Source organism: Ochotona curzoniae, unplaced genomic scaffold (assembly GCF_017591425.1).
Source record: "Ochotona curzoniae isolate NIBS_2020 unplaced genomic scaffold, NIBS_Ocur_1.0 contig_4064, whole genome shotgun sequence".
NCBI classification, from domain to species: Eukaryota; Metazoa; Chordata; class Mammalia; order Lagomorpha; family Ochotonidae; genus Ochotona; species Ochotona curzoniae.
In genome coordinates this window covers 2,477,667-2,503,609 of record NW_024466107.1, presented here as the reverse complement: position 1 = coordinate 2,503,609, position 25,943 = coordinate 2,477,667, and the positions used below count along the sequence as shown (strand labels likewise).

General features: G+C 46.4%; 2 long non-coding RNA genes across 3 annotated transcripts in view; one reads left to right on the top strand and one right to left on the bottom strand.

Annotated features, from left to right (window-relative positions):
* Positions 1 to 19,874, bottom strand: part of LOC121158989 — a 26,197-nt gene extending 6,323 nt beyond the window's left edge. Inside the window, exons 1-3 of one of the 2 annotated variants that reach the window (XR_005884283.1) lie at positions 19,579 to 19,874; positions 18,773 to 18,925; positions 11,789 to 12,092 (exon numbers count right to left, since the gene is read on the bottom strand). This is a non-coding gene — a long non-coding RNA (uncharacterized LOC121158989). Of the gene's footprint in view, positions 1 to 11,788; positions 12,093 to 18,772; positions 18,926 to 19,578 lie in introns of those variants that run through there. The other variant, XR_005884284.1, reaches the window with a different exon arrangement.
* On the top strand, positions 4,721 to 25,943 carry LOC121158990. The gene is made up of 3 exons (XR_005884285.1): positions 4,721 to 4,878; positions 12,028 to 12,154; positions 25,888 to 25,943. It is a non-coding gene; the product is annotated as an uncharacterized LOC121158990 (long non-coding RNA).

Sequence of the window (25,943 nt, the reverse complement as noted above, 5' to 3'; positions counted from 1 at the left end):
CTAAGGAAATGTCCAAAGTTACCAGACTTGTCAAAAGGGCCCAGAGACCAGCTCAACACAACTCCTATTGGATACATTTGGGAAACTTTTTTTAGGATTTATTTTGATGGGAAAGGCAAATTTACAGAAAGAGACAGAAAGATCTCCCATTAGCTGGTTCACTCCCCCAATGGCCTCAATTGTGAAGCTAATCTGACCCAAAGCTGTAAACAAAGAACTTCTTCCAGGTCTCCCATTCAGGTGCAGGGTCCCAAGGACTTGGACCATCCTCTACTGCCTTCCCACACCAAAAGCAGGCAGCTGAATGGGAAGTGGAGCAGCTGGGACACGAACCAGTGCCCACATAAAGTTCCAGTGCTTGTAGGTGGAAGATTAGCCTGTTGAGCCATGACACCAGCTGCTATTTGGAAATTTGCATGCTAAAAAAGTGTAACTGAATAAAATCACATTGATTACATTTTCAAAATGTAATGACACAGTGAAAGACAGGAACTATTCACTCATTTCTGGTGCTGAAGATTACAATTAAAGGAAAGAAGTAACCACTTATTCTACTTTGTGGATGAATGCTAGCTAAAAAAAAAACATGGGAAGAACGACAAATTAGAGCATCACTACTTGTCATTTTTTCCTGAAAAAAATCAATAGATGCTACAAGTCTTAAACAAAAGCTGGTGATGAGGACATGATGGTGCATGAATGAAAAAGGGGGAGACAGGACAGTGGGTATGAAGTTCAGTAAGATAGGAAGAAGGGGTTCTGAAATTCTTCTGTGTAGCATGGTAACTCGGGCTAAAAAAAGGGTGTGTTACAGAGGCCTGCGTTGTGGCACAGCCAATTGAGCTGCACTTAGCACAACATCTATCACAGTGCTAATCTGAGTCCAGACTCCTCCACTTCCTCTCCAGCTTCCTGCTAATGTTGGGAAGCAGTAAATGATGGTTCAAGAACTTGAGTTCCTGAAAGCAACATGGCGGAAGTGGATGGAGCTCTTGGCTTCAGCCTGGTCCAGCCTCAGGTGTTGAAGCCATTCAGCAGTAAACCAGTAGATGGAAGACCTTTGTCTCGTTCTCTGTTAACTCTATCAGATAAACAAATAGGCGGTCGGCACTACGGCTTATCAGGTGACATCACCGCCTGTGAGCCCGGTATGCCATTTCAGCACCCTACCAGTTGTAGCCACTCTCCTTCCCATCCAACTCCCTGTTAGTGGCTTGAAAAAAATCAACACAAGATGGCCCAAGTGTCTAGCCTCTGCCACTGATATGGGAGACCCAGATGAAATTCCTGGCTCCTGGATTTGGTCAGACCCAACCCTGGTCATTGCAGACATTTAAGGAATGAACCAGCAGATAGAAGATATCTCTCTCTCTTTCCCTCTTTCTTTTTTTCTCTCTCCACCCTCCCCATCCCATTACTTTAACTTTCAAAATAAGTAGTTTGGGTTTTTTTTATTATTATTATTTTACAATACAGTTCCATAGGCCCTGGAGTTCCCTTAAGCCCTCCCTCAAGTCCACTCCACTCACCACTGAGTTCCCTTATATTATGACAATAATATTGTTCTTCATGAACAGACATAAGTCCATCATTGCAGACATGGACAATGACAGAAAATTCTGCATCCTGTTGTCAAGATATAATCAAAATTTTCACTGGGAGTCCGTCTTTGATCTGGAAGTAGAGATGCATACTGCATTGTATCCTCACATCTGGATATGATAATCTCCATGACACAGTTACTATACATCCCCTTAAATGAAAAGCCACAAAACAAAATCAACAACAGGAAGAAAAGTAGAAATTGACAACACCATGAAGTTAGATAACATGCTACTGGAGGGAGACTCAAGATGGAGGAACAGGGTGAGAACATGTTTAAACAGAGAAACATTAGCCACTATGAAGCAGAGAGGACACATTCCAGGAAAGAGGAGAGGACGGAATGACAGCAGAAGGGTACCTGGAGACTGACAGACACGGGAAGGTCGCAGAGGGAGTGGCACAAGTGACTGCAAACAAAAAGCCATATACCAACCACAATAAGTAAAATCGAATTGTAAACCTGTGGGTGATACATCTTAGAAACCTGCCCCCAAGGAGAAAGTTCTACTAACAAGAAGTACAGTGACCAAGAGCAAAAGAAGAAACAAAGGCTCAATGAATTTTACTGAAGGCTCTTGCAAAGGAGTCTTCAAAAACACTTGTTATAAAACTTACCAACATCAAGAAGCAAGTAATGCAGGAGGATCAAGAAATTTAAGGAACATGTCACACTGGAAATGAGTTAAATGAAAGTTGATATATCACAAATGAAGAATACAGTGGAGCAAATTAAAAGTACAGAGAAGAATCTCCAAAATAGAATGAATGAGGCAGAAAGAAAGAATCTCAGAATTGGAAGATATTTCTTGTCACCAGGGGAAAACAATCAAAAAGCTGGAAGCAGAGCTGGGTCGAGCTAAAAAAAAGTAGTCAAGAATTGAAAGACACTATTAAAAAGCCAAATATAAGAGTTATGGGAGTCCCAAAAGGTGCAGAAAGAGAAGCTGGGACTAAAGGTGTACTCAATGAAATATTAAGGAAAAATTTCCCTAATCTAGAGAAAGAGTTGGGAAACAACATCCAGGAGGGGCACAGAACTCCCAACAGGCTTGGCCAACAGGTAATCTTCACCATGACACATTATCATCAAGCTTCTTCAATTGAACTTAAAGAAAATATCCTTAAATGCGCACGTGAGGAAAAATCAATTGATATACATAAGAATGGCAGTCAGACTCTCAGGAGACGTCTCATAGGAAACTCTACAGGCCAGAAGAGAATGGTGTGACATATTCCAGATTCTAAAAGCAATAAAAAGCTTCAGCTTCAGCAAAGCTTTCCTTTGTCTTTGAAAATGAAATACAATTCTTCCACAGTGAAGAGAAAATTGCAGTCGGCAGTATCATCTACGCTGTTCACTCTGTCTTTCTTGAAGCTCTTCCACCTTCAGAGAGTGAACTTGTACTTCAATTTCTTCTGTACTGTTCTGGCCACATCTTCCACGTCCTTTACTCTTCTCTATTGGACACTGAAGATGGATATTTCAGAAAAACCACTCAGATGAGCACCATGGCTCAGTGGATTAAGCCAGTGCTTTTGCTGGTGAGAACCGATTGAAATCCCATCTGCTCCACTTTCTATCTAACTCCTTGCTTTTGTATCTGGGGAAGCAGTGGAAGATGGTCCAAGTGCTTGGGCCCCTGCACACATATGGGAGACCTGGAAAAGTTCTAGGCTCTTGGGTTTGACCATTGTGGTCATCTGGGGAATTGTGGTCAACTGGGAATGAACTAGCAAATTGAAGATCCCTGTCTCTTCTCATCATCACTCTTTTTCAAATTAATAAAAATAAATCTTTGAAAAAAAAAAAAAAGGAGGAGCGAGCCAGGCACAACAGCCTAGCAGCTAAAGTCCTCAGCTTGAACGTGTCAGGATTCTATATGGGCACTGATTTTAATCTCGGCAGCCCTGCTTCCCATCTAGCTCCCTGCTTGTGGTCTGGGAAAGCAGTAGAGGACAGCCCAAAGCCTTGGGATGCTGCACCTATGTGAGAGACCCAGAAGTGACTCTGGGCTCCTGGCTTTGGATCGGCTCAGCTCTGGCTATTGCGGCTGCTTAGGGAGCGAATCGATGGATGAAAGATCTTCCTCTCTGTCTCTTCTCTCTGTATATTGACTTTCCAATAAAAATAAATGAATCTTTAAAAAAAATAAGGAGAAAAAAAGCCATTCTCCTTTCTTCCTCAGGATTGGTCTTCAATGTCAGAGTACCTTGGCTCAAGACCCATCTCCACTCCTGAATCCAGCCCCCTGTGATGTACACCCTGGGAGGCGGCAGTGATGGCTCCATACATTGGAGACCTGGACTGACTTCCTGGCTTAAGACTTAGATAAATACACAATCATAATAAACCTCACCCCTTCCCAGCTCCAACTATCTCCTTATTGGAGTGACTCAAGCTTATACCAACCTAGCTATAACTTCATGTTTAAGTCTCAGACTCAAATTTCCCTCTACCAGGTGAAAACTTGTGCCCCACTGGTTAATGCCATCTGTTAAAGTAAGACAGACCCTACAAACTTCTGCACTTTCAATGCTACTGCTCACTCCTATGAGACAGTACGGGATGAATGCCAACACAGTGGACCCACAGGACCATCTCCCAGGTTTGCTCAGGGAAAATCTTGGTCAAATTTGATCAAATTGCCTGTAAAACTGCTTTGCTTGGGTCTGGCACAATAGCCCACTTGGCTAATCCTTCACCTGAAAGCATTGGCATCCCATATGGGCAACAACTCGAGTGCCAGCTGCTCCACTTGCCATCCAGGTCCCTGACATACAATCTCGGAAAGCAGCAGAGGATGGACCAAAGCCTTTGGACCCTAAATTCATGTGGGAGACCCAGTACAGCTCCTGGCTCAGGCAACTGCTGCCATGTGGGGAGTGAAACAGCAGATCATTCTCCCTTTCCAACTCTGTGAATCCGCCTTTTAAAAACAAACAAAAAAATGCTTTTCCAGAGCTGGGACCTATGGAGACACCCTTGTCTTCTCCAGTGCCACTCCAAGAAGCAGTGTGATTCCTCCACTGGATTTGTGGGTGTGGCAGTTGAGGTCAGTGACATCACAGGGGTGACTTTTGTGAGGTAAGATCCCTGCCTGGGAAGAAAGTAGCCAGAGGAAAGGAGGACCTTAGGCCCAGTGGAGGGAAACACGCAAGATTCTGTGACCCACTTGCTCACTGAGGAAGACACCTCCTGCTTCTGAGAACGTTCCCGAAGGGGCTGGCTTTCCAGTTACATTCAGAAGAGACTCCTCTTGGAGGCCTCAGCAGGTAAGAATGGAAACAAGGAAATGCAGGGAAACCCAGCCAGGACCTCAATCCCCACTACAACCCCAAACCCCACTCTCCAAGGCCTTCTTTGAGGAGCTATAATGGTTTGTTGGTTGCTTTTGCTTGTTTGTTTGTTTGTTTGTTTTGTTTTGTTTTTGTTTGAGCAAAACATGCTAGATGAACAAAGAGTTTTTGAGAAGGCTACTCTAGGAGAGCAGAAAGTGGCAGCATAGCTAAGGGATCGGAACACAGGAGGTCTTGCCTTCCACAAGGTGCTGAGACATTCTGCTCTGGCCAATGAGGGCTCTCCCAGGAGTTCCAAGGGAGCCCTGCTCTGTGTCCAAGAGGGACCATCTTGGATACAGACCTCAGCACGGAGAACACAGTCGTGGTGGAGTGAAGTCTTAGCACCAATGGCCAGGTATGGTGTCTAATGAGGCCTCAACTGGGATTTGTTGTTGTTCTTGTTGTCTTAAGGGAAAGAGGCAACAGATTTTTCCAAAGAAGAAAATTTTAGATCTGAGGATGGAAAAATGGTGGTGCCGTTAACAAAAGTAGATTCGTCAAGATAGGTGCAGACAAGAGGTCCCACATTCGGCTTACGGGGTTGAACTGTGATCACAACCTCGAAGGTGACTCCATCATCATCTATGCCAAACATCAGAGTCACAGGTCTGCTTACCTACCGATGTTTCCATGAAAATATCTCAGATGTACTTGGACCCCCATTATTCTAACCTAAACCCGTTGTATTCCCCTCAAAGCTAGTTGTCTTCAGGTTTTCCTGATACATTACAAGGCACCTCCCTTTCATGTAGAACCCCCAAAGAAAATCCCAGGAGTCAACCTTAGCAACCTTAACAACTCCCACCAGGTCACACCATCACCAAGCACTGCCAAGTCTGCTTTCCAAATCTCTCTACACCTGGCTCATCATGTACACCATGGTACCATCGTGTGTTGTGTGTGTCCTCCTCTCTGTAACTCTTTCAAATAAAAAATAAATCTTTAAAAAAAAAAGAATGAAATCTAGGCTACGGGATGATTGTGAATCCCAAGCAAGAATATCCAAAACTCAAGACAAACGCCAGTGAACCCTACCCCGGTGAAAACACTGGTAGCCAACAGCTCTGTACACCCTGCACTGGAAAGCCCTCATTTTTCCAGTGTATTGCCCTCAGTACTGCCATGGAGTCCTCCAGCAGACAAGGATAAGAGAGATCAAGGATGGCTTTCCAGTACTTCATTCAGAAACAAGTCAGGAGACTTAAGATGCACTTAAGCTAAGTGCTATATATTAGGGAACTAACCAAAATTCATATAAAATGGAATTAAAGATGCCTTTATTTTGGACTACAATTTGAAAAATTTTGAAAATCCATGGAAAATGTGTTTTATTTTTAAAAACTCCATCAGTTTGTTTTTAAAGATGTGTGTATTTTACAATTATTTCAAAAAGATAGGGCGAGACACAGAGATCTTCCACCACTGTCTACAACAGCCAGGAAATCAGGAGGCAGGAACTTGTAGCAGGTCTCCTATGAGGGTGGCAGGGAACCTAATACTCAGCCATCCTCCATTGCTTGTTCCAGGCCATTAGCAAGGATTGGGATGACAAGTGGAGCAGCCAGGGTGTAATCCAGTGCTCTTATAGAATACCGGTGCTGCAGGAGGTGGCCTGACTTGCTTCGTCACGACACAGGCCACCATTCATGTGTTTTAAAACCTTATCACATCAAAATAAATTTAGCTTTTAAGTACAGTTTGGGTTTCTCTTCAACTTATTTGAGAGACAGATGTAGAGAACTCGATCCACTGGAGTAAGTTCCCACATGGCTGGGGCTAGATAGGGGGCTGAAGCCAAGAGCTTCCCGTGTGGGTGCCAGGAACCCAACTGATTAAGCCAAGTGCCTTGCACCTTCTGGGATCTGCATTAACCTCAAATACTTACAACAGCCAGACGTGGGCCATTTCAGAGCTAGGGGCCAAGAATTCACTCCAGGTCTCCTGTGTGGGTTGCAGGGACTCAACCACATGAGCCCTCACCTGCTCCTCACCAGAGTGCAAGAAGAATTGGAATTAAGAACAAAGTTGAATCTCAAATATTGGCATTCAAACACAGAACACAGGCAATCCAAAATGCTAAACTAAATGTTGCTCACCCCTCAAATGTTTTCCACAAAATTTTTCAAGTACCTTCATATTAAACTAGACCTTCCTTGGGGCAAATATTTGACAAAGTGTTGCAAACGCCAGAGTGCTTGGATTCCAGTCCTGGCTCATTTCCAGTCTCTTACTCATGCACACCCTGGGATACAGCAGGTGATAGCCCAAGGACTTAAGTCCCTCTCACCTCTATAGAAGATCCAGGTTGCGTACGAGAGCCGAATGGGATGTGGGACAGACTGGACTAGTCTGCTACACATACTGGCAAACCAGGATAGGAGGCGAGCCTGGTGGGGGTTAGTGTGGGTTGCTCTGACTAGGCTGCAGCTCTCACTGGTTTATGTGAGGGCCGAGTGTGTGCTGGGCAGAACCAGGCTGGACTGCAACACCCACTGGTTACAGTGGAAGTCGGGGCTGGAAACAGAACCAACCCAGCACTGTGCCGGGCCCTGTACTTGCTAGCACGTAAAAGAATCTGGTCCGAGAACACTTCAAAGTTTCTTTGGGGATCTCCCCAATTGAACTGCCAGACTCAGGACCCTAACCATGAAAAGACAAAAGGGAAAACAAGTCAGTCAACCACCTCAGCCATATGTTGGCAGCGAAAAACTGGCAAACGGAGACTCTATGATGGACTATGTCAACCAGTGGATTCTTCAAAGACCTTATTGTGCTTGGAGTGGCGAGACTTGCAGCAATTCATAACTGTTGAATTATCAAACCACTTGAGCAGGACCCTCGGAGCATGCCGCACATCTGGGACCTGGGATGGGTGGGAGACTGGGTGGAGCTTCTCCTTTAATATCCCCCTTTACCTCAGATACATGAAGGAAACAATGTGGAAATAATAGTCTTACCTACTTTCCTGTAGCCCTTGAAACTTTTTACCCTAATTAACTATGTAAACATATAATTTAAAAAAATGAAAAAAAAAAAAAAAAGAAGAAGATCCAGGTTGTGTTTCAGCTTCCCTGGCTCTGGCCTCACTCCAGCTGTTACGGCCATTTGAGGAGTAAACCAGCCTCTCTAATGTGTTCATCTGCCTTTCTTTTTCCTTTAAGATTAAGTAATTTATTTCGAAAGCAGAGATAAGAGAGTGGGAAAAACAGAGAGAGAGAAGGATTTTTCTATCTGCTGATTCATTCTCCAATGGCCCGCAGTTGAGGCTGGGCCAGGCCAAAGCCAGGAGCCAGGAATTTCAGATCTCCCATGTGGGGGCAGAGGCCCAAGGACTTACACCTTCTTCTACTGCTTTCCAAGACACATTAGTAGGGAGCTGGATCGTACGTGGAAGAGCTAGGACTCAAATTGGCACCCATAGAGTATACAAGGGCTGCAGGGCACCATCCCCATGCCTCTGCCTTTCAAAATAATATTTTTTAAAAGATGCTTATTTTAAATAATTCACGAAATAGTCCCAAAGTTGTTCAGAATAGATGACAAATCAGTAAACATTGATTAAAGCAAAGTTCATCGCTGTCATCTCCCAATCAGATCTTCCACCTGTTCTCTGGCTGGTCTTAATCCTCCTTCACCCATGCTTCCACGGGGTTTCCAAAGGAGCAGCCACTAGTGCAGAAGACAGACAACAGAAGCCAGAAAGAGGTGGCTCTTGCTGCCACCAATCTGGAAAGAGCATGTTCTGAGAGCCACTCTGAAGTCAGAATTGGCAAGGGAAAGGTGCCCTGCCTCCACAGCTGCCCCAGCTCCTACCAGCAGGAGCCCAGGGAATGCCGGCTGGGAGCAGGTGGCTTGAGGATTAGAATGCTGCACTCCAGCGATAAGGACCCTGTTCTCTCAAGCCGCTGGCAGATGTTGAAGTGATTTCCATTCCCTTGCAATAGAAAAAGATGCCAGGAATGTCTCTCCCAAATTTTCTCCCGGCCAAGGTTGTTGGCAGCGGATCCAGTGAAGGTAAAAACTGGGAGAAAGAAAGGGATGAAGGTGAGGGACAAGGGAAGTGAGGACCACAGACTGGATGAGTTCCAGGCAGGTGGCTTCTGTCACCATTCCTAGCAATTGGTACCTTCCACTAGCAGTACAGGGCAGCCATGTATTTCACTCCAATGAGAGACCTCACTTTATAAAAAGAAATATTGATTTAGCTCATAGATGGAAAGGTCCAAGTACAGGATTGGATGGTCCATGGGTTTGGCCTCTGGTAGTGATGGAAGGATTGTACAGTGAGCAAAGAAGCAGGCAAGGAGGCTGGTCCAACTCTGGTTTTTAAAAGCAACCCACTGGAGAGAATTGCCTTCCAGTAATCTAAAGACCCAACTCCTAAACAGCTTGGTTGGATCAACTCTGTACCCTCTTAGTGCCAGTTAACTCTAACCAGGGTTTGAGGATCTACAAGAGTTTGAGGAGCTATATCTCATTCAAAGCACAGGAATCTGACCACCAACTAGCAGAAAAGCAGGACTGGAATCAACTTCCCTACTCCTATCAGACATCTCACACCTTTCTTCACCCTTTCCCACTGCACTTCTGCTGGGAGCAGAGTGAGCAGGGGATCCTGCAGCCAGCAGCAGGAAACTCACATGTTTTTGTATCCATCATTTCAGATCCCACGCATGAGATCTGGGTATCTGTGACCAGTACCCTACACAGACACAGAAGGGTTGAAAGTGCAGTTAGATGCAGGCACCACTCAGATCCTGCAAGGCCCACGGCCCTAACCCCTACACCAGACTGCCTCTTGGTGAATATTCATACTGATGTCAATATCCTTCTAATACCCTTTCTAAAATCAGGTATTGGCAGAGGACAGAAGGGGGTTGAAAGAGCTCATCAGGGAGCCTGGTTCAAGGCCAAGCCCTCCAGTGACTGCGTGATTTGGGAGCAGTTAGCCTCAATGAACTTCAATGTCTCCTTTGCAAAATAAAACTTACTACAGCAGCAAGCATCAGCCTACCATCAAGCTTTCCCTTAAGACACATCCCACATTGGAGCACCAGCGTTCAACTCCCAGCTCCTCCCTCCAGCTTCCTGCACATGTGGACATGATCAGATCATGGGATAACTCAAGGAATGTGCTCTCTGCCACCCATGTGGGAGACCTGGCCTGAGTTCCTGGCTCCTGGCTTTGGCTGCAGCCTGGGGCCATTGCAAGCACTGGGGAAATGAACCAAAGATGGGAGCACTTTTGAGCTTGCTCTCTCTCTCTCATAATTTTTTTTTTAAGTATTAAAGAAGAATTAGAATGCTGTCATCAGGGTTGTTGTGAAGACTGAGAGAATCCTTGTACACTGCTGATGACATTGTTTGCTAGATCACAAGCTCAAAAAAAAAAATACAGCATTATATTTCAGGCCACCCAAGATCAATCTGGGCCCCTTGGTAGCACTGCTCCCAAGGTCACTCTTCGGTTTTGTAAGCTTACTCAGCCTTGAGCCACCCTGGCGTTCTCTGGCCTAAAGGCAGCTTTCAGTAAAAACACATCGAGTATCAGATTTAACTGTGATGTCTAAACCTACCTGCCATTTCTGCAGATACTCTGGGGAGTGATGACAGCCCTTTGGGGTCACTTGCATGAACCCAGAAAACCACAGGTGCTGACTAGTGGCGCATTCTAGGGCTGCGCTGAGTCTTAGAGAAACCTCACTTGACTAAGCTCGCAACAGCAGTCTTAAGATTTACTTGGAAGACTGACTTCAGACAGAGAGGAAGAGACAACAAAGATCATCCATCGATCCACACCACAATGGTTGGACCTGGGCCAGACTGGAGCCAGGAGCCCAGAACTCCATCTGGGTCTCCACGTGGATGCAGATAGTCAAACCTTGGGCCATCTTCAGCTGCTTTCCTAGGCACATGAGCAGGGAGCTGGATCAGAAGCAGGACGGCCAAGACTCAACTGAAAGCGTTGGTAGATGCCGGCACCACAGATGGTTGCTTAACCCATTGCCCTGCAATACCGGCCCCACAGCAATGATTTTGATGGACTATCTGCGCTAGCTTCTGCTTGGCTGTGTCACACATTCAAATCATGATAACGATGGGCGACATGCTTTGGCTTTTTGTCTTCAAGGCCTAGGAACATGATCTCAGTTGTTTATTATTCATCCACATTCCAAAAGGTAGAGATTTTGCAACAACATCTGCAGGGCCAGTTTTCTTTCCTCTGCTGTTTTCTTCCTCTGAGCCTTTGATCCTGCCCTGCATCCTGCAAGGGTCACTTCCTCAGCTCTGCTGGGATGTGTCCTGCATCAGCATCCCACCTAGACTGTCTACCACCTGGACCCGGGGTACCTCATTGTCCTCAACGTGTCCCTGAGGCTCCTAGAGAAGAGCAAGAGAGACTGAGAGACCCCATACAGGGGACACAGAGACGTGTTCATGACCACACACGGTGGCCTTCTAACCCTTAATGACAAATGTGAGGCTGTTGGCCTACTTTTTTTTTCTTTTAACAGTATGTATTCATTTGAAAGAGAGAAAGAGAGAGAGAGATCTTCTGTCTGCTAGTTTAACTCCCCAAATGGCCACAACTGCCAGAGCTGGGCCAGGCCAAAGCCGAGAACCTACGGGCTTCTTCCAGGTTGCCCATGGGGGTGGAATCGGCCCAAGCGTTTGTGCCATCTTCCACTGCTTTCCCTCCTTTTGCCGGGAGCTAGATGGGAATGGAGCAGCTAGGACACAGATCAGTGCCCAGAGGGGATATGCCATCACAGGCAGTGGCTTTATCTTCTATAACACAACCCTGGCTCCCAACTTACTCTCTAGTATATTCTAGTAGGTCATTATAAATTGCAAGTAATCAAGACATTGACATGTGTCACGGTAAAGAAGAGAGAGTTTGACAACTGTAAACATTGGTTTGTATTCTTGGTGATTTCAAATGCCCTGTTTGCTGTGAAGAAACGCTTCATGGAACTTGCTGCTTCCTCCGCAGGTGCACAAGATGCAGGTCTGTAGTGGTTTCGTACCACCAGCCTCCATCTTTGAGTTTACCATAGTGCATGCCTCTTGTTGTCATTGCAGGTGGTAAGCAAAGGGTCCAGAGAGCCCAGAAGAGCTTTATGACATTCCAGGCCAGACACAGTCATCTTGGAGGAAAAGCAGAGTAAAAGTTGGAAATACAGGAAGCTATTTCTGAAGAGAAACAATGGTAAGGACTTCCAGTTCCTTAGCATGGCAGAGTTCTTAGCCCCTGCCTCCTGGACTTAGAGACAAGGACTTTTCTGCTATGTGTTCAGAACTTGTTCGAATAAGCGTTCTGGTATTCCACAGTTGTCCTCATGCAAGCTCTCCCTCCTCAGGTCTCTTTAAATCTGCTGCCATTTGGCTTTTCTAAAGTAATCTTTTGTAGCCAGAGTAATCTTCTGTTGTATTACAGTGGCAACTTCTGCATCTCCCCTTTACTTTCTAATAACTTATAATGAACCAGTCCATGCTTGTAGGGCTCTATTTTCTACTTTCTCTAAGTCAAACGATAGCCTATCTCGTGCCATGTACTTGCAAGTGTCAGACAGTACCATTCGCACCTGATCTCGACCAAAGGGTGGCTGGAGTCAGGACCAAGCCAAGATAAAATGTGAGCGCACTTTTCAACATGGCTGAGAAATAATCAGCAAGGTAGGTGTTACAAGAGCTAGCAACCTGCAGAAGTTCATCTGTTCATTCCTTCCTTGATCTGATGTTGGGGCATCCAGCAACAAGCAAGACAGAGGCACTGCCTGAAGGAGCTTCAGTGCTGCAAACAGCTAAGATAGGTGCTCTCATCATACAATACAGGGTGAGAAAGAGAGAGAGAAGGAGAAAGAGACACAGAGAGAGACAGACAGAGAGAGAGAAACTATGGAATAGCAGATGAGAGAGAGATTGCATCCCACCAGGAAAGACCAGCAGGACAGGTAGGTTCTGGGGATGATAAAGTTGAAGTCAAGGAGGCATCCAAGGGCCAGCAGAGTAGGCAGTGAGAACCCAGGAAAGAAAGGGGTGCTTGGGAGAGAAGTCCCTCCATGCCCTGACTATTGTGTGGACCACAGGGCTGCTTCTCCTATTTCAGAGCCCAGTGCAGCTGAGGCTCGAGCCATCCATGGTCCCTGCTTGGGAAACGTTGCGCTCAAGTGTTTAAACTGAATTTTTTAACTACTTCTACCTTTTTTTCTTGTTTAAGATATAGAACTTTATGTTTTCAGATTCAAAGCATAAGGAAAACTGTTTTAGAAAACCCATGTTTCCACCACTCTGATAGAGAAGACAAACTTTGCCATTGCATTAAGACAATTCATTATAAATACTGGCAGACCGCTTTTATTCTTTTACTTGCATATCTGTTTAAAAAAAATTTCAATTGATTTTAAAGGCGGAGTGACAAAGAAGTCTTCTCTCCATTGGCTCACTGCCGAATGGCAGCAATAGCCAGGCCTGAGCCAGGAGCCAGGAAGTCCATCCCGATTTTCCATGTGGGTGGCAGGGGCCCAAGAACTCGAGCCTTCTGCTTCTGCTCTGCCAGCCGCGTTAGAAAGGAGCTGGATCGCCAGTGGAGCAGTCAAGACTTCAACTGGTACCCGTAAGGAATGCCAGCATTGCAGGCAGTGGCCTAAATTCCCTCTGCCTCACAATGCCTTTGCATGTATTTTAAAAACAATAATTGAATGGTGTCATGGGTAATTTTTTTTACATTATTTTCCACTGAAAAATGTCATGACTTTTCACATTTACATGGGCAGTATCATTTTGGATTGCTGAGTATGCCAAGCACTTCCTGATAGGTTATTTCTGGATATTAACATGCTAGACATCCTTGCACAAACAGTCTGATTCCATGCAATTGGTAGAAAAAGTAGTTTCACAAGATCAAAAGATGGATTTAACCGTATTTGTTCATATTGTCCTTAACGTAAAATGTAACATCAGTTACTTCAAACCTTGACCTTGTCTTTCTCCCATTTAACAAGTATTTCTCACACATCATGTGATGTATCTTTCCCCTCCATTCACCCACCTAGCTTGACCCCCATGCCTGTGATTAGCTAATCGTGCTCATCAATAGGCTATTCATTGTCCGGCTTTTACAGTTATGACTCATTTTATGAGGATTAAATGACTTTCAGAACCAAGGGAATGAAACTATAATGAAAACAACAAAGACAGGAGGACTGCTGGCAGGGGAGGGGAGTGGCAGCCCTTCTCTGATGTGTCTCTAAATCAACCATTGTAACCCAGGAGGAGGCATTCCCAGCCAGTGCCAGAGAAACTGCCCACCCACAAGGGGAGGCACGCCTGGTTTTTTTTTTCGGTTTGGTTTGTTTTTTTTTTTTTTAGTAAAATCTATCAAAATAATGAGCAGAATTTTTCTTTCCAAGACCTCTAGCTACTTTCCCCAGACATTTGTAAAACAGTCATGACCGAGAAAGAAAGTGGGCATTGCTAGACAAGAAAACTGTAGCCTGGATCAAGTTCTTCCCGACAAGTCACAACCCTTTGGCCTCTGTATTCCTTTCCACAGTCCCAGTCAATGCTCATAGCAGCCTCCCGAGCAAAACCCAGTAATCACCCATTCAATGTAAGCCCCACAACATCGTCGGCTGCACACGGCACAGTCTTGCCTGGCAGTGTGTACAGCTGGGCAAGACACAGGAGTCGGGGAGAGCTCTGTCCTTACATTTCTCCCGAGAAGAAATGTACTCCGTATGAACAGGAAGTCAGATTCCCTCACACTTCGTTAGGTTACAAAACAAGACAACCTAAAAATACCCATGATGTTACAAAGAAGCTTCAACACCTTCAAACGGAATTTAAAGGAAGATGCAAATTATCCATGAACCTTTTGAAGCTCCTGCATATGTACCGTAAATTTTTGAATTTAGCCAATCACTGAGATCTAAGTAGATGAGTAATAGTTTCTTTGCAATCACTGATGCGCGCATAAATACAACCCTTTCGTGACACCCACTTTTCTGTTATTCTCATGTTCACAGTAAGCATCGAGTAAATGTAAAAATCATTTATGTTTGGGTCAGTATCCATTGGACGTCCTATAGCTTACAGTTGGAAAAAACAATGTGAGTGTTAACCCTAGCCATGTCCATGAATAACATTTTCTTTGTCTGCGAGTTATTACATCCAAACTTGACCACAACTAACACTCCCAATGTGTTTCAAATAACTTGTCCAACTCTCAGACGGTAACAATGATTTAAGGGGCAGAAATGGATTAAGAAAATTGACCTTAAATGGCAGGTACAAGGGGGCGGTATACATTTGCAATTCCAGCTTCCTAGGGTGCGTATTCAAAAGCTTGCCTGCCAGAAGCATTTGGATCACAGCAGATTTCTAGCCCCATTCCATATCCTCTTCTCAGCTAGTCCGTTTACTAAAGCGGTTTGATCGCTGCTAATATTGTCATTCAATAAACACATTTCTCATGGGGAAAAATAAATGAAATAAAATAGACCAGATGTCAACTATGACCACTCCTTCCTCCCCCCCTCCCCCCAGGTAAACCAGGATTTCTGCTTAAAATGTTAGCTTTGTCTGCAATGATTGCTTCTCCTTCCAATTGATCCTCTTCGGAGTTGCAGCCACCATCGAGTGGAATTAGCGACACAAAACAACACCAACAGGTGGGCTTACTAACATGAAGCCAACAAGTAGGCTCTTAATACCTAAATCTCATTTTCTGTTTCAGGATAATGGGATTCAGGAAGGTTAGGAAACCAGGAGCTATCTTTTCAAAAATCTAGAAGTGTTTATTTTAACTCTTCTTATTATTAACAATTTAATTACACAGGCCCATTTTGCAAAGATGCCCTGTCCACTTTCTTCATTCTAAATTCCCTAATATGCTGTGTGTGCATCATTCCTTGCTGTCAGAATCACTGCTTGAGCAACTTGCCTTGAGAGGGAATATCGGAACTGACCCAGCACTGTATGGCACTGTTCACTTTATGGCACTTTATCTTAAGGAGCCAAAGTTATGCTTTGCCAGCATCCCATATGGGCTCCAGCTCAAATCCTGGCTGCTCCACTTCCCATCCAGTTCCCTGCTAATGTGTCTGGGCAAACAGCACAGGATGGCCCAAGACTTGGTCCTCTGACCTCCAAAGGAGACTCATTTGTAGTTCCAGGCTTCTGGCTTTAGTGTGGCCCAGCTCTGACTGTTGTGATGCTTTTTCAGGATAAACCAACAGGTGGAATTTCTCCCTTCCTGTCCCACTATAATTGTGCCTTTCAAACGAATAAGTCTTTTTGTTTAAAAAAATCCCTTCAGACATAAATTTCATCCCAAATGGAAAATATTCTATCGTCGTTCAAGGAAACAACTTCAGCTTAGATTTGACATAGAAATCTTTTGAAATGGAAGATAATATTACTTTTAAAAAATCACAAAAACTTTAAGGGCAGACAGTATACACTGCAGTGACCAACTTCTGCTTTTATCCAGGACTGTCCCTGTTTTAAAACACAAAGCCCTTCATCCTGGGAACCCCCACACCAACATCTGGAAATTCGGCTAACTGTTTCCCCCTAAGCATGAGCCTGAATGAAACCGTCAGAACCATCACTGAGGCCTTTGCTGAATGCCATGTTGATATGGAGTGCAGTGCACAACAGGATTCCATCAGGATCAAGGCATGAGACAGTACGGTCAAATTGGATACTTCCAGTAGTACTTCATAAAGAGTCCATTTACAGAGGTGTGGCAGAGCTAGGGAAACCACCAAAACACAGGGTAACATCTTGGGATAGCAACCAGTGGGACACCACTAGCCCCTGAGAGGCAGTCCAAGCTGTCCTGACTGGAATTCAGCCCAATCCCGTAGCGGGGGAGGCTATGCCTGCTCTCCACCTTCCACGTTGGCCAATGTACCTCCTATCGGCTAAATCCAACTGGGAGGACAAGAAGGGAGCCCATTGTTGAATTCTGCATCTGTCAGCATCCCTAGCCATAGTTCAAGGCTTTAAGAGACTCAGTGTAGGGACATGGATGCCTGGCTCCTGCCCTTGGCTGTGTGAAACCTGAAGGAAACTGTCAGGCCAGGACATTGGCTCAACTCACTAATCCTCCACCTCTTAGCACCACATCGTGTGCTGGCTGCTTCACTTCTCATTCAGCTCCCTAGTTATGGGCTGAGAAAGCAATGAAGGACAGCCCAAAAGGCTTAGGACCCTGCGCCCGTGCAGGAGACCCAGAAGAAGCTCCTGTTTACTGACTTTGGATCAGCTCAGCTACAGCCATTTGGGGAGTGAACCAGTGGATGGAAGATCTTTCTGTCTCTTCTCTCTGTAAATCTGCCTTTCCAATCAAAATAAATAAATCCTTCAAAGAAAAATTTTAAAAGAAAGAAAGAAACCTAAAGGAAAGTGTAGGCACACGCTGAGATGACGCTCAAGTGCCCTAAGCTGAGTCCTGTGAAGGAACCTAGAAATCAACACACAGTTCTCTCTGCCTCCTGATCTGCCCTGCTTGTAGCTCTTGTCAAATTAATTGAAGTTGAGGCTTAGAAGGTGTTTGTATGATAAATATAAAATGATTTACACCATCCTATTTACCTACACTAGTCTCAAGATGGAGCTTTAGCTATAGAGTCCTGCACCTGTTCCTCCTCTTACAATCCCAACAAGATGCTGTTCAGCATCTTACACGCAGGATTTACCCATCCTGCTTTCACTCCAAAACAACACTCTTTTGGGAGATGCATGCCTCCCTGCTTTTCCAAAATGCATTCGTTCTGCTCAAAGGCAGAAACAAATGAGCAAATTACCAAGCACAGTTTAATTGTATTTACAAAAGGTCTCCAAAAATTGTAGCAAATGCATGTCATGTGGAAAATTATCTATGGATTTTAAACTGTTCTGCATCCAAATAAGCGTCTCTTTCAATTCCATTTCTCACATTTTTTTAAAAGATTTGCTTATTTATTTGCAAAAGCAGAGTGACACAGATGGGTACAGAGACAGAGAGAGAATTTTCCATCTACTGGCCTACTCCTTACATGAGTGCAATGGCTGGGGCTGGGCTGATAGCAGGAGCAAGGAACTCCATCCAGGTCTCCCACATGAGTGGCAGGGCCCCAAGCCTCTTGCACTGCCTTGCAGGTGCATCAGTAGGAAGCTAGATTGGAAGTAAAGCAGTCAGGACTCCAAGCGGCACCTTTATGGGATGCCAGCATCATAGGCAACCACTTAACCCTCTGTACTCACCGTAATGCCATTTCTCCCACAAACGTTTTGAAGTAGCCTTGTACACACAGTCGACTTCTGACTCACTGAATGGCAACTTCAATTTGCAACAAAAAGTTATTGTCATGTGATCTTCAGAGTGCCCCCGCCATGGCAGGCCCTCCATCACAAGTTCAACGCTCAATGCTTAAACATTTTTTAAAGATTTATTTATTTTTATTAGGACAGCAGATCATATTTACAGAGAGAAGAGGCAAAGATCTTCCATCCATTGGTTCACTCCCCAGATGGAAACAATGGCTGGAGTTGAGCTGATCCCAAACCAAGAGCCAGGAGCTTCTTCCAGGTCTCCCATGTGGGTGGAGGGTCCCAAAGCTTTGGGCCATCCTCTACTGCTTTTCCCGGCCATAACTGGGAAACTGGAAGGAAAGTGGAGGAGCTGGGACATGAACCAGCACCCATATGGGATCCAGGCACTTATAAAGTGAGAATTTGGCCATTGAACCATCATGCTGAGCCTAGTGGTTAAAATGCTGTTTCCTAAAATTCAATTACATTCTGACAGTCTTATACTGCTGAGCCCGCTTACACTCACCATCACAGCATCCCAGGAGCAGGCAGTCTGACTGGACCACCAGTCAAGGGGTATGAAGGCTGCTTCTTGCCTTTAGAGCACTTTGACAGCCTTCTTCCACATTCCATTCATTTCTTTGCAAAGTGAAGGCCATGCCAAGGAACTCACTGCTTGCTGAGAGCATGAAGTGCTGTGATGTCCACGGAAGTCCTGCCACAAGCAAACTCTCCAGCCCCATGGCCTCCCACCCCAGCCCTCTCTACCTTACCCTAGTGGGCCTCAACACAGGAAAGAAGAGAGAGAGAGAGAGAAGAGAAAGGAGAGAGAGAGAGCTCCTGGCCCTCCATGTATTAGATGTGCAGCTATGGCCCCTCATAGGTTCCAGCTCACCTACCATGAGGAGCATGAGTTAATTCAGTACCCCATCATCTCTATACAATTCTCTTTTGTTTAGGATTTATTTGAAAGGCAGATTTACAGAGAATGATGGAGAAACACAGACCTTCCAGGCGTAGGTTTCACTCCCCAAATGGCCACAACAGTCAGGATTAGGCTAGGCCAAGATCAGAAGCCTGGAATTTCATCTGAGTCTCTCACATGAGTGACAGGGGCCCAAGCACTTGGGCGTTCTTCCACCGAGCTGCAACACCAACCAGAACTCATGTGGAATGCCAGCAACGCAGGTAGCAGCTTAGCCCCATGCGTCACAACACTAGGCCTTCTGCAGATTTCTGACCCAGTATTATTTGCTTCTTTTCCTCTTCCCATCCTGCCCTCATTCCTTCATCCCCCACTGCTTCCAAAAGAAAGGAAATTGTTTTAAGCACCTCCATGTGATACTGTGTTTAGCCTGAGTCCCGAGCAGGATGTAGATTCTCTTTCCTGAAGTTTCACTGACAGCTTCCAGCTGCCCCCCAGGTGGCACACAACCAGAGTAAGAGACAGTGTTTGCTGCAGAATTAGCTGCCACCTGAGGACTCTGGGCTCAGAGAGGGCGGCTGAGCAAAGCCAGTGCTGAAAGGAGGACCTGTGGGGGCGTGACTGCTTTTGTTTCCTTTGTGGTATGGGACCTGTTGGCGCCTCTCTCTGTGTTACCAGCCTTTGTCACATTTGAAGTTTGGAAGTATCTCGCCTCCCTGTGTGGGTTGACCAGGTCCTGCTCAAAACTGCTGAGGAGTGCTGTACTTGAAATCCATGTTTATTATTTATATATATAAAGTTTTATTTTTTTAATATAAAATACCCTAACAAGTTTTTCTTCTTGGGGGCCTTATCACCCCACATCCAGGACATGACTGCTACTTCTCTTATCTGGAGCCACACCCAGGAGAAGTCATCTGGCTTGCTTGTGATTAGCAACAGACTGAGTCACCAGGGAGCAAGTGTCCCTGGTGGCTCGGTGGAGGCTGCCCTGCCAGGGCCTCTGTCTTCCCTCCTTTGCCAGCCAGCAGCTCCTTTCCTTGGCCTTGGCCATGGACTGTCAGAAGTGCTCCTCATGCATGTGGCCTCAGCTTCTTCCCTTCCTCCCCTTTGCCTGTCTCCATGGCAGGGTCTTTCTGTTCCATCTGCCTTGGTTCTTAGAGCATTTTCAGTGATTCCTGTTGCAAGGATGCTGCTAAGTAGGTTTGGGGCTGACCTAAAAAAATGGAAAAGAGGGTAACAGTGGAGCCTAGTAATTAGGGTATTCAGGGAGCCCAGGGAAGGACTGTCTCCCCCTCACTTCTGATGAGGAGTCCTGGGTACGAGCAAGTTTCACGGGAGGCCCATTAAGGATCTGACCAAGCCTCCAGACAGAAGTCTTCAACTGCCAAGGTGGCCTTCAGTAAGAGACCTGAGAATATTTCTCCTGCCAAGCGATATCACAGATGCATCTCTGAACCTCTCCCAGGCCAGGGCTCGAGGTCTGGAGGCTATGTGAAGTGAATACATGGTGTGTTCCACAGGCAAAGCAGCTTGGGGTACCAGCTATAGGAGACTTCGACTACTCAGTTCCAAGCCATCTCACTCACTCTGATTCTTGTTTATTTGAGAGTCATCATGACAGATAGACACACTGGTTCATTCCCCCAACTAGAGCTAGGCCAGGCCCCCAGCAGGGTCCCAGGAACTCAAGGTCTCCCACACCGGAGGCTAGGAGGTGGAGTGGGAGTTCAGTCACCTGAGCCCTCATCAGCACCTCTCAACATCTGTGAGAGGCAGAAGCCAATCGGAAGCCAGGAAAGGCATTCTGATGTGGGCGGCTAGCACCTCAGCCAGTGTCTTCAGGATGGATCTAAACGCCTCCCTTTCCAGCAACTGAGCACAAACTCAGATCCACCTGCTTTGGTCTCAGTCCGAGTCCCAGGAACATGTCCTCCTTTCTTCCTGGGTCTGCCTTGCCCTCTTAGGATTTCCTTTGCCCCCTCGCCTCCCAGCCAAGCACATTCTATCCATCACGCGGGCAGATGCACGAACTCCTGGTAAATTCCCTCTTTCCAAATACAGGCGTCCTGGTCCCTCTGCAGCGCTTTGTTCCTGCCCCTGGAATTTCCCCCAGATTGTCCTGGGTGGCGACCCGCAGCACAGAGCAAAGGTCACGAAGAACCCGGCAGCTCAGCCATCCCTCAAGCCTGCTTCGGCTCTGCCTTCTCCGCCAACTCCACACACCTCACCCACACACATTCCAGAGCCCACAAGCCGTGCCACGGGACAAAACCTACATCCCAGTTTCTAGACCCTCTTCACGGCTCCAGCACAGCAAAAGCCCAGGCAGCCTGGAACTGTGCCCCTGCCCAGGTGCATCACTGGTCACATCCAGGAGTGAATCTGTCGTCTTCCCATGCCTACATGCAGATCCTTCAGCACTTCATTAGAATCCCATCATCTAAAAAGAAAAGGAGCCATCCCTCTTTTGGGCTGTTATTTTTGAAGGAGTGTGGCCGGCACTGTGAGCTGTGGTGCTGGCATCTCATACAGGCAGGGGTTGGAGTCCCAGCTGCCTGCTTGTGGCCTGGGAAAAAGAAGCGTGCCCAGGTGCTTAGGCTCCTGCACACCCACGTGGGAGACCCGGCTCCTGAGTGTGAGCCATTTGAGGAGTAAAACCAGTGACTGGAAGAGCTCTCTGTCTCTCCCTCTCTCTGGAACTCAGCCTTTTGTGTACTGTAAATAAGTCATCAGCTAGATAAAGAAGGGAGACACCGATACTGCAGGTAAGCCACCAGCCTCCCTCAGAACTCCCACAGCCTTCCTACTCTGAAGTCTTCAGGCGATTTCCTTGCAGCAAATGCCTTTGTCTGATGATGCTGTGAGAAATGTACTGACAAAGTGTCCCCAGCCACCACCATTCTGATCAAGTGAGTTGTGGGCGTCACAGCGCCACTGGCCTGAAGTCCAGAGTGTCTGCCAGAGGCAAACTAGATTTCAGAGATGAGAGGCAACATTTTTCTAAGGTTCTGCCACTGAACAATGGAATTTGATGCTCCCAGTGAGGCAGAGGAATTTGCGGGGGAGACAGAGCTGAGTCACTCTAGCACTGGCAACAGATGTCTTCTGGCTTAGCTGGTCCGTTTTCAAGTTTTGTTCCTGGGGCAGGCATTTGGCCCAGCAGGGAAGATAGCTGTGTACTGGTACCGTGGAGTAGTAAGCTAATCTTCTGCATGCAGTGTCAGCAACCCATTGGGCACAGGTTCACGTCCCAGATGCTCCACTTCCAATCCAGCTCCCTGTTTATGATCTGGGAGAGAATGGAGCATAGTCCAAAGTCTTTGGGCCCCTGCACCCAGGAAGAGGCTCCTGGATCCCAGCTTCAGAACAGCCCAGCTCTAGCCTGCTGGCCATTTATGAAATAAACCAGCAGATGGAAAGTTCTGCACACAGTGCTTCCATCTGCCAGTTCTTTCCCTGCATGTCTGTGTTAGCCAGGGCCAGGCCAGGTTCCAACAGGAACTCGGTGGCTTCAGCCCTCACTAGTACCTCCCAACATCCGTACTAGGAAGAAGTAGGGGTCAGAAGCTACAGCTAGAAACCAAACCCAGGTAACACACTGATATGTGGAGACTGGTATCTTAGCCAGTATTCTTAAATGTGGAGCTGGCACTGTGCTAATAGCTTGGGGAAGCAACAGGTGTTGGCTCAATGGGAGCCCTGGAGGAAGCTCCTGACTCCTGGCTCCTGGTTTCAGACTGCCACATCTCCTTCTCTCTATAACTATTCCTTTCAAATAAAAATAAATCTTAAATCAAATATACAAGACATATATATCAACAAGACATGAATTACAGGTTTCTTATAGGTGCTCCTTTGCCTGTGATTGGTAGCCAATTCAGCCCACATGTATCCATAGGATGGAAGAGAAAGGATACCAAAAAGCCAAAAAGTGGGGAAAAAAAAAGACTTAGGCCTCTGCTCTGAGCTCAGAGTCTGAAGTGCAGGCAGAGACATAAATACAAGCCACCATTCAAGGCACGCCTCTAGGAGAGGACAGAGAAAGGAGCTGTCCACTGGGCCATAAGACCCTGGGAAGGACTGTTCCATGGAGGCGGTGATGGTGGGATGTGATGCTTGTGCAGAAAAAATGCTGGACAGGATCAGCAAAGCAAGCACCTGCCCGGCAGAGGGCCAGGGCCCCAGGCTCTTACTGCATTTGCTCCAAGAGTACAAGCGCTTGCTGTCCCTGGCCTGTGACACTGGAAATGAAATGGGAAGTCACAGCCTACGGGAGCTTGGACGCCTCGTGGGGACGCGCAGTTGTCATGTAGGAAATGAAGGCCACCACAGGCTGTTTTTCGGGAGGAGAACATGGCAGGGTGTGTGCCCATGGGCTCCCCTACCCTATGGGAGGATCAAGGCTCCAAGTCAGAAATTGGCGCTCTGCACAAAACCAAACGCATTTACAAACACCTCCCCAAGTCAGCATTCCCTCTGCCCCTCCCTCTGTGATCCTGCCGAGTCAGAGAAAGAAAGAAGAGAGAAAGATCTTTCATCTGCAGACTCATTCCCCTGAAAGCCGCTAGAGCCAGGACTGGGCCAGGCTAAAGCCAGGAGCGAGGAACTCCATCTGGGACCCCATGGAGGTGGCTCCAACTACTGGAACCGTCCACTGAAGCACTCCCAGACACATCAGCAGGGAGCTAGGTCGGAAGTGGAACAGCCAGAACTCAAACCAGGATGCTGGCATTTCGACTGTTGGCTTAACCCAGTGCATCACATGCCAGCTGTGTATTCTCTGAATATCACAAGGAAGTTCTGTATTCTCTATTTTCTTGCAACTGCAGTTTAAAGTCTCACCCTGCCCCCTTCCCATTCTATATATACTCTGCATTGCCATTCTTCTGTTTAGTTCTTCATATACTACAAGAATTGCTTCTTCATGTCAAATGTGTCTACTTAGCATGATAGCATCTTTTAAAAATATTTGTATTTGAAAGGCAATTTTACATAAAAGGACTGGAGAAAGGAAGTCTTCCATCATTACATCACTCCTCAAATGGCCACAATGGCCAGAGCTCTGCTGACCCGATCCTGAAAGCCAGGAGCTCCTTTTGGACTTCCCACATGGATGTGCAGGGGTCCAAGGACTTAGACCATATTTTGCTGCTCTCCCAAGCCATTAGCAGAGAGCTAGACTGAAAGTAGAGCAGCTGGGATACGAACCAATGCCCATATGTGGTGCCAGCCCAAGGTCAGAGGATTAGCCTGCTGAGCCATCATGCCATGCCAACCCTTGGTGTGACAACATTACTAAGCAACACCAGTGCTTTCTGCTTCCGTGCAAGTCTGCAGACTTTGGACACAGAATAGGATTCTGTAGGTCATCGCATCCTGGTAGTCAAGCCTGAACACCATAGTCCGTCCAGCTGCAGCGTGAACACTGCCTTGCTGGTGGTGTGGGGCAGGGAATGTTGGGCAATACATTCTTTTCCAAGACACAGCTTCTAGTAAATCCTGTAGGTCATTCAGGCCTTCTGATCGTATCCACAGCAAGTCCTCACATACATCACAGAGCTCCAACCCTCGTTTCATTTTGTGAGTACTTAACATAGAGATTCTTACAGTACTGAAGGGTGCTAGTGCATTAAACTAAATCACCAGCATGACTTTCAAAGGAGGTCACCACAATAAAAGCATAGGTGAATACTTATATATATATTTGAACAGCTGCAATGGCCAGAACTGAGCTGATCCAAAGCCAGGAGTCAGGAGCTTCTTCCAGGTCTCCCATGCAGGGGCAAGGGCCCAAGGACTTGGGTCATTCCCTGCTGCTTTCCCAAGTCATAAGCAGACAGCTAGAAGGGAAGTGGAGCAGCCTGGTCTCGAATCGGCACCCATATAGGATGCAAGCACCCCAGGCAGAGGCCTAACTTCCTACATCGTAGCATCAGCCTCTCAAATAAATAAATCTTTTTTTAATGTCTTTTGGAAAATGACCTCCTGAAGAATTAACATGTAAGAAAAATCTATGTAGAAGCAACTTGTAGAGGAGGCAGGAAGTCAGTGACGCTTCATTGCTTTGGGTTGATTTGAACCTGAAGTCCCTTTTATTCTGTATCCTCTTGTAAGTATAAAATATCACACAATAAAAATTTAACTGTAAAATAACTTCAAGATATATATGGACTTGATTTTTTTAAATGGGAAGAAAATTCTTAGAATACCTTGAATTGTGAGTTTCAAAGTAGAGGAAGGACTGGGGGAAAAAAAACACTGGGAGATGTTATCTAACAATAAACAGCACGCAAACTGGAGAGTCGGGATAGGAGAATGTCAGCTGAGAACAGAGGAGGAAAGACAGACAGAGAAGGGACTATGGTACAGGCCTGGGAGAAAGGTAGAGACCGCAGATCGGGAATATGGATTTGGTGCAAGGAGGTAGAGATGGTGGGTGGGAGTTGCAGCTGAGAAATGTGTTACAATGTGTGTGCCCCAGCCCTGCAGAGTGGCAGGTAAGCAACAGGGCAACCCCTCCCACCCTGGGCCATGGACCTCAGCCACCCTAGGGAGACATTCTCCCACTCTTGTCCAGGGTATGTGGCCCAACATCAGGGCGCTCAGCTCACACCAGGTCCTGAGGGGATCAGGAGCCAGGCTTCCCTCTCCCAGCACTCACTGGGTGTCAGCCAGGGTCACTCAACCTGCTCTCCTTTCTTGTACCTCTCCAGGGCCTGAGCTGCAGCCAGCCTCATGACGACCAGCCCTCCACGCTGGAAGGGGAATG